This window comes from Triticum urartu, chromosome 4 (assembly GCF_003073215.2).
Source record: "Triticum urartu cultivar G1812 chromosome 4, Tu2.1, whole genome shotgun sequence".
NCBI classification, from domain to species: domain Eukaryota; kingdom Viridiplantae; phylum Streptophyta; class Magnoliopsida; order Poales; family Poaceae; genus Triticum; species Triticum urartu.
Genome location: NC_053025.1, coordinates 51869907 through 51878711, shown reverse-complemented (window position 1 = coordinate 51878711; position 8805 = coordinate 51869907).

Genomic DNA, 8805 nt, shown 5'->3' with positions numbered 1-8805 from the left:
AGGAAGTGCTGTTTCGGCCATCGGGACAAGTTTCGGGGTTATCGGTATTGTATCGGGACCACCGGAGGGGTCCCGGGGGCCCACCGGGTGGGGCCACCTGTCCCGGGGGGCCACATGGGCTGTAGGGGGTGCGCCTTGGCCTAGATGGGCCAAGGGCACCAGCCCCAAAAGCCCATGCGCCTAGGGTTCCACTTAAGGGAAGAGTCCCAATGGTGGAAGGCACCTCTAGGTGCCTTGGGGGGGAGGGAAACCTCCCCTTGGCTGCCGCACCTAGGAGATTGGATCTCCTAGGCTGGCGCACCACCCCCCTTGGCCCTCCTATATATAGTTGAGGAGAGGGAGGACTTCATACCTCAGCCTTTGGTGCTTCCCTCTCCCCTGTTACATCTCTCCCTCGTAGTACACGGCGAAGCCCTGCTACTGTGACGCCCTGCATCCACCACCACGCCGTCGTGCTGCTGGATCTTCATCAACCTCTCCTCCCCCCTTGCTGGATCAAGAAAGGAGGAGACGTCATCCGCTCCATACGTGTGTTGAACGCGGAGGTACCGTCCGTTCGGTGCTAGGATCTCCGGTGATTTGAATCACGTCGTGTTCGACTACATCAACCCCGTTCTTCGAACACTTCCGCTCGCGATCTACAAAGGTATGTAGATGCATCTAATCACTCGTTGCTAGATGAACTCCTAGATGGATCTTGGTGAAACGAGTAGGAAATTTTTTTGTTTTCTGCAACGTTCCCCAACAGTGGTTTCAGAGCTAGGTCTATGCGTAGTTCTCTTGCGCGAGTAGAACACAATTTGTTGTGGGCGTAGATGTTGTCAACTTTCTTGCCGCTACTAGTCTTACCTTGCTTCAACGGTATTGTGGGATGAAGCGGCCCGGACCAACCTTACACGTATGCTTACGTGAGACCGGTTCCACTGACTAACATGCACAAGTTGCATAAGGTGGCTGGCGGGTGTCTGTCTCTCCTACTTTAGTTGGAGCAGATTCGATGAACAGGGTCCTTATGAAGGGTAAATAGAAGTTGACAAATCACGTTGTGGCTTTCACGTAGGTAAGAAAACGTTCTTGTAAAACCCTACTTCAGCCACGTAAAATCTGCAACAACAATTAGAGGACGTCTAACTTGTTTTTGCAGCAAGTGCTTTGTGATATGATATGGCCAAAGTTGTGATGAATGATGAATGATCTATATGTGATGTATGAGATGTTCATGCTATTGTACAAGGAATCACAACTTACATGTCGATGAGTATGACGGTGACAGGATGATCATGAAGCCCCAAGATGGAGATCAAAGGAGCTATGTGATATTGGCCATATCATGTCACTATTATTATTTGATTGCATGTGATGTTTATCATGTTTTGCATCTTGTTTACTTAGAACGACGGTAGTAAATAAGATGATCCCTTACAACAATTTCAAGAAGTGTTCTCCCCTAACTGTGCACCGTTGCTACAGTTCGTCGTTTCGAAGCACCATGTGTTAATCGGGTGTGATAGATCCTTACGTTCACATACAACGGGTGTAAGACAGTTTTACACATGCAAAAACACTTAGGGTTAACTTGACGAGCCTAGCATGTACAGACATGGCCTCGGAACACAGAGACCGAAAGGTCGAACACGAGTCGTATGGAAGATACGATCAACATGAAGATGTTCACCGGCGATGACTAGTCCGTCTCACGTGTTAATCGGACACGGCCTAGTCGACTCGGATCGTGTAACACTTAGATGACTAGAGGGATGTCTAATCTGAGTGGGAGTTCATTAATAATTTGATTAGATGAACTTAATTATCATGAATTTAGTCTAAAATCTTTACAATATGTCTTGTAGATCAAATGGCCAACGTCGTATTCAATTTCAACGCGTTCCTAGAGAAAACCAAGCTGAAAGACGATGGCAGCAACTATACAGACTGGGTCCGGAACCTGAGGATCATCCTCATAGCTGCCAAAAAAGATTATGTCCTACAAGCACCGCTAGGTGATCCACCCGTCCCACAGAACCAAGACGCTATGAACGCTTGGCAGACACGTACTGATGACTACTCCCTCGTTCAGTGCGGCATGCTTTACAGCTTAGAGCCGGGGCTCCAAAAGCATTTTGAGAGACATGGAGCATATGAGATGTTCGAAGAGCTGAAAATGGTTTTTCAAGCTCATGCCCGGATCGAGAGATATGAAGTCTCCGATAAGTTCTTTAGCTGTAAGATGGAGGAAAATAGTTCTGTCAGTGAGCACATACTCACTATGTCTGGGTTACATAACCGCTTGACTCAGCTGGGAGTTAATCTCCCGGATGACGCGGTCATTGACAGAATCCTCCAGTCGCTTCCACCAAGCTACAAGAGCTTTGTGATGAACTTCAATATGTAGGGGATGGTAAAGACCATTCCTGAAGTATTTGCTATGCTGAAATCAGCAGAGGTAGAAGTCAAGAAGGAACATCAAGTGTTGATGATGAATAAAACCACTAAGTTCAAGAAGGGCAAGGGTAAAAAGAACTTCAAGAAGGACGGCAAGGAAGTTGCTGCGCCCGGCAAGCAAGCTGTCGGGAAGAAGTCAAAGAATGGACCCAAGCCTGAGATGGAGTGCTTTTATTGCAAAGGGAAGGGTCACTGGAAGCGGAACTGCCCCAAATACTTAGCGGACAAGAAGGCCGGCAACACCAAAGGTATATTTGATATACATGTAATTGATGTGTACCTTACCAGTGCTCGTAGTAACTCCTGGGTATTTGATACTGGTGCCGTTGCTCATATTTGTAACTCACAGCAGGAGCTGCGGAATAAACGGAGACTGGTGAAGGACGAGGTGACGATGCGCGTCGGGAATGGTTCCAAGGTCGATGTGATCGCCGTCGGCACGCTACCTCTACATTTACCTATGGGATTAGTTATAAACCTCAATAATTGTTATGTAGTGCCATGTTTGAGCATGAACATTGTATCAGGATCTCGTTTAATACGAGATGGCTACTCATTTAAATCCGAGAATAATGGTTGTTCTATTTATATGAGAGATATGTTTTATGGTCATGCTCCGATAGTCAATGGTTTATTCTTAATGAATCTCGAGCGTATTACTACACATATTCATAATGTGAGTACCAAAAGATGTAAGGTTGATAATGATAGTCCCACATACTTGTGGCACTGCCGCCTTGGTCACATAGGTGTCAAACGCATGAAGAAGCTCCATGCAGATGGACTTTTAGAGTCTCTTGATTATGAATCATTTGACACGTGCGAACCATGCCTCATGGGAAAAATGACCAAGACTCCGTTCTCAGGAACAATGGAGCGAGCAACCAACTTATTGGAAATCATACATACTGATGTGTGTGGTCCAATGAGTGTTGACGCTCGCGGTGGCTATCGTTATGTTCTCACCCTCACTGATGACTTGAGTAGATATGGGTATGTCTACTTAATGAAACACAAGTCTGAAACCTTTGAAAAGTTCAAGGAATTTCAGAGTGAGGTTGAGAATCAACGTGACAGGAAAATCAAGTTTCTACGATCAGATCGTGGAGGAGAATACTTGAGTCACGAATTTGGCACACACTTAAGAAAATATGGAATAGTTTCACAACTCACGCCGCCTGGAACACCTCAGCGTAATGGTGTGTCCGAACGTCGTAATTGCACTCTATTAGATATGGTACGATCTATGATGTCTCTTACCGATTTACCGCTATCTTTTTGGGGCTATGCTTTAGAGACTGCAGCATTCACTTTAAATAGGGCTCCGTCGAAATCTGTTGAGACGACACCGTATGAATTATGGTTTGGGAAGAAACCTAAGCTATCGTTTCTAAAAGTTTGGGGATGCGATGCTTATGTCAAGAAACTTCAACCTGAAAAGCTCGAACCCAAGTCGGAAAAATGCGTCTTCATAGGATACCCTAAAGAAACTGCTGGGTATACCTTCTACCTCAGATCCGAAGGCAAGATCTTTATTGCCAGGAATGGATTCTTTCTAGAGAAAGAGTTTCTCTCGAAAGAAGTAAGTGGGAGGAAAGTAGAACTTGATGAAGTATTGCCTCTTGAACCGGTAAATGGCGCAACTCAAGAAAATGTTCCTGAGGTGCCTGCACCGACTAGAGAGGAAGTTATTCATGATGATCAAGATACTTCTGATCAAGCTCCTACTGAAATTCGAAGGTCCACAAGAACACATTCCGCACCAGAGTGGTACGGCAACCCTGTCTTGGAAATCATGTTGTTAGACAACGGTGAACCTTCGAACTATGAAGAAGCGATGGCGGGACCGGATTCCGACAAATGGCTAGAAGCCATGAAATTCGAGATAGGATCCATGTATGAAAACGAAGTATGGACTTTGACTGACTTGCCCGTTGAACGGCGAGCCATAGAAAATAAATGGATCTTTAAGAAGAAGACAGACGCGGATGGTAATGTGACCATCTATAAAGCTCGGCTTGTCGCTAAGGGTTATCGACAAGTTCAAGGGGTTGACTACGATGAGACTTTCTCACCGGTAGCGAAGCTAAAGTCCGTCCGAATCATGTTAGCAATTGCCGCATTCTACGATTATGAAATATGGCAAATGGACGTCAAAACGGCATTCCTTAATGGTTTCCTTAAGGAAGAATTGTATATGATGCAGCCGGAAGGTTTTGTCGATCCTAAGAATGCTGACAAGGTGTGCAAGCTCCAACGCTCGATTTATGGGCTGGTGCAAGCATCTCGGAGTTGGAACATTCGCTTTGATGAGATGATCAAAGCGTTTGGGTTTACGCAGACTTATGGAGAAGCCTGCGTTTACAAGAAAGTGAGTGGGAGCTCTGTAGCATTCCTCATACTATATGTAGATGACATACTTTTAATGGGAAATGATATAGAACTCTTGGACAGCATCAAGACCTACTTGAATAAGAGTTTTTCAATGAAGGACCTTGGAGAAGCTGCTTATATATTAGGCATCAAGATCTATAGGGATAGATCGAGACGCCTCATAGGTCTTCCACAAAGCACGTACCTTGATAAGATTTTGAAGAAGTTCAAAATGGATCAGTCCAAGAAAGGGATCTTGCCTGTTTTGCAAGGTATGAAATTGAGCTCGGCTCAATGCCCGACCACGGCAGAAGATATAGAAGAGATGAGTGTCATCCCCTATGCCTCAGCCATAGGTTCTATTATGTATGCCATGCTGTGTACCAGACCTGATGTAAACCTTGCCGTAAGTTTGGTAGGAAGGTACCAAAGTAATCCCGGCAAGGAACACTGGACAGCGATCAAGAATATCCTGAAGTACCTGAAAAGGACTAAGGAAATGTTTCTCGTTTATGGAGGTGACGAAGAGCTCGTCGTAAAGGGTTACGTTGACGCTAGCTTCGACACAGATCTGGATGACTCTAAGTCACAAACCGGATACGTGTATATGTTGAATGGTGGAGCAGTGAGCTGGTGCAGCTGCAAGCAGAGCGTCGTGGCGGGATCTACATGTGAAGCGGAGTACATGGCAGCCTCGGAGTCAGCACATGAAGCAATATGGGTGAAGGAGTTCATCACCGACCTAGGAGTCATACCCAATGCGTCGGGGCCAATCAAACTCTTTTGTGACAACATTGGGGCTATTGCACTTGCCAAGGAGCCCAGGTTTCACAAGAAGACAAGGCACATCAAGCGTCCCTTCAACTCCATTCGTGAAAATGTTCAAGATGGAGACATAGAGATTTGTAAAGTACATACGGACCTGAATATAGCAGATCCGTTGACTAAACCTCTCCCTAGGGCAAAACATGATCAACACCAGAATTCCATGGGTGTTCGATTCATCACAATGTAACTAGATTATTGACTCTAGTGCAAGTGGGAGACTGTTGGAAATATGCCCTAGAGGCAATAATAAAAGTATTATTATTATATTTATTTGTTCATGATAATTGTCTTTATTCATGCTATAACTGTATTATCCGGAAATCGTAATACACGTGTGAATACATAGACCATAATATGTCCCTAGTAAGCCTCTAGTTGACTAGCTCGTTGATCAACAGATAGTCATGGTTTCCTGGCTATGGACATTGGATGTCATTGATAACGGGATCACATCATTAGGAGAATGATGTGATGGACAAGACCTAATCCTAAAACATAGCATAAGATCGTATAGTTCGTTTGCTAGATTTTTTCCAATGTCAAGTATCTTTCCTTAGACCATGAGATCGTGTAACTCCCGGATACCGTAGGAGTGCTTTGGGTGTACCAAACGTCACAACGTAACTGGGTGACTATAAAGGTAGACTACGGGTATCTCCGAAAGTGTCTGTTGGGTTGACACGGATCAAGACTGGGATTTGTCACTCCGTATGACGGAGAGGTATCACTGGGCCCACTCGGTAATGCATCATCATAATGAGCTCAAAGTGACCAAGTGTCTGGTCAGGGATCATGCATTATGGTACGAGTAAAGTGACTTGCCGGTAACGAGATTGAACGAGGTATTGGGATACCGACGATCGAATCTCGGGCAAGTAACATACCGATTGACAAAGGGAATTGTATACGGGGTTGCTTGAATCCTCGACATCGTGGTTCATCCGATGAGATCATCGTGGAGCATGTGGGAGCCAACATGGGTATCCAGATCCCGCTGTTGGTTATTGACCGAGTCGTCTCGGTCATGTCTGCTGTCTCCCGAACCCGTAGGGTCTACACACTTAAGGTTCGGTGACGCTAGGGTTGTAGAGATATTAGTATCGGTAACCCGAAAGTTGTTCGGAGTCCCGGATGAGATCCCGGACGTCACGAGGAGTTCCGGAATGGTCCGGAGGTAAAGAATTATATATAGGAAGTGCTAGTTTCGGCCATCGGACAAGTTTCGGGGTCACCGGTATTGTACCGGGACCACCGGAAGGGTCCCGGGGTCCACCGGGTGGGGCCACCTATCCCGGAGGGCCCCATGGGCTGAAGTGGGAGGGAACCCAGCCCATAGTGGGCTGGGGCGCCACCCCCTAGGGCCCATGCGGCTAGGGTTGAGGGGAAACCCTAAAGGGGGGCCCCCTTGCTTGGGGGGCAAGCCCCCCACCCTAGGCCGCCGCCCCCTAGTAGATTCCATCTACTAGGGCCGGCGCCCCCCCTAGCACCCCTATATATAGTGGGGGAGAGGAGGGACTTCATACCCAGCCCCTGGCGCCTCCCTCTCTCCCCGTTACGTCTCTCCCTCGTAGTATAGGCGAAGCCCTGCTACTGTGACGCCCTGCATCCACCACCACGCCGTCGTGCTGCTGGATCTTCATCAACCTCTCCTTCCCCCTTGCTGGATCAAGAAGGAGGAGACGTCTCCCGTCCCGTACGTGTGTTGAACGCGGAGGTGCCGTCCGTTCGGCGCTTGGTCATCGGTGATTTGGATCACGTCGTGTTCGACTACATCATCACCGTTCTTTGAACGCTTCCGTGCGCGATCTACAAAGGTATGTAGATGCATCCGATGACTCGTTGCTAGATGAACTCCTAGATGATCTTGGTGAAACGAGTAGGAAATTTTTTTTTTCTGCAACGTTCCCCAACATGCTTGAAATATTAACTTCAACTCCTGGAACATCTCATATGCTCCATGACGTTCAAAACGTCGTTGAAGTCCCGATTCTAAGCCGTAAAGCATGGCACACTGAACTATCGAGTAGTCATCAGCTTTGCTCTGCCAGACATTCATAACATCTGGTGTTGCTCCAGCAGCAGGCCTGGCACCCAGCGGTGCTTCCAGGACGTAATTCTTCTGTGCAGCAATGAGGATAATCCTCAAGTTATGGACCCAGTCCGTGTAATTGCTACCATCATCTTTTAACTTTGCTTTCTCAAGGAACGCATTAAAATTCAACGGAACAACAGCACGGGCCATCTATCTACAATCAAACATATATAAGCAAGATACTATCAGGTACTAAGTTCATGATAAATTTAAGTTCAATTAGTCAAATTACTTAAAGAACTCCCACTTAGACAGACATCCCTCTAATCCTCTAAGTGATCACGTGATCCAAATCAACTAAATCATAACCGATCATCACGTGATATGGAGTAGTTTTCAATGGTGAACATCGTTATGTTGATCATATCTACTATATGATTCACGCTCGACCTTTCGGTCTTCGTATTCCGAGGCCATATCTGCATATGCTAGGCTCTTCAAGTATAACCCGAGTATTCTGCGTGTGCAAAACTGGCTTGCTCCCGTTGTAGATGGACGTAGAGCTTATCACACCCGATCATCACGTGGTGTCTGGGCACGACGAACTTTGGCAACGGTGCATACTCAGGGAGAACACTTCTTGATAATTTAGTGAGAGATCATCTTATAATGCTACCATCAATCAAAGCAAGATAAGATGCATAAAAAGATAAACATCACATGCAATCAATATAAGTGATATGATATGGCCATCATCATCTTGTGCTTGTGATCTCCATCTCCGAAGCATCGTCGTGATCACCATCGTTACCGGCGTGACACCTTGATCTCCATCGTAGCGTCGTTGTCGTCTCGCCAAGTTTGTGCTTCCACGACTATCGCTACCGTTTAGTGATAAAGTAAAGCATTACATCGTGATTGCATTGCATATAATAAAGCGACAACCATATGGCTCCTGTCAGTTACCGATAACTCGGTTACAAAACATGATCATCTCATACAATAAAATTCAGCATCATGTCTTGACCATATCACATCACAACATGCCCTGCAAAAACAAGTTAGACGTCCTCTACTTTGTTGTTGCAAGTTTTACGTGGCTGCTACGGGCTTAAGCAAGAACCAATCTT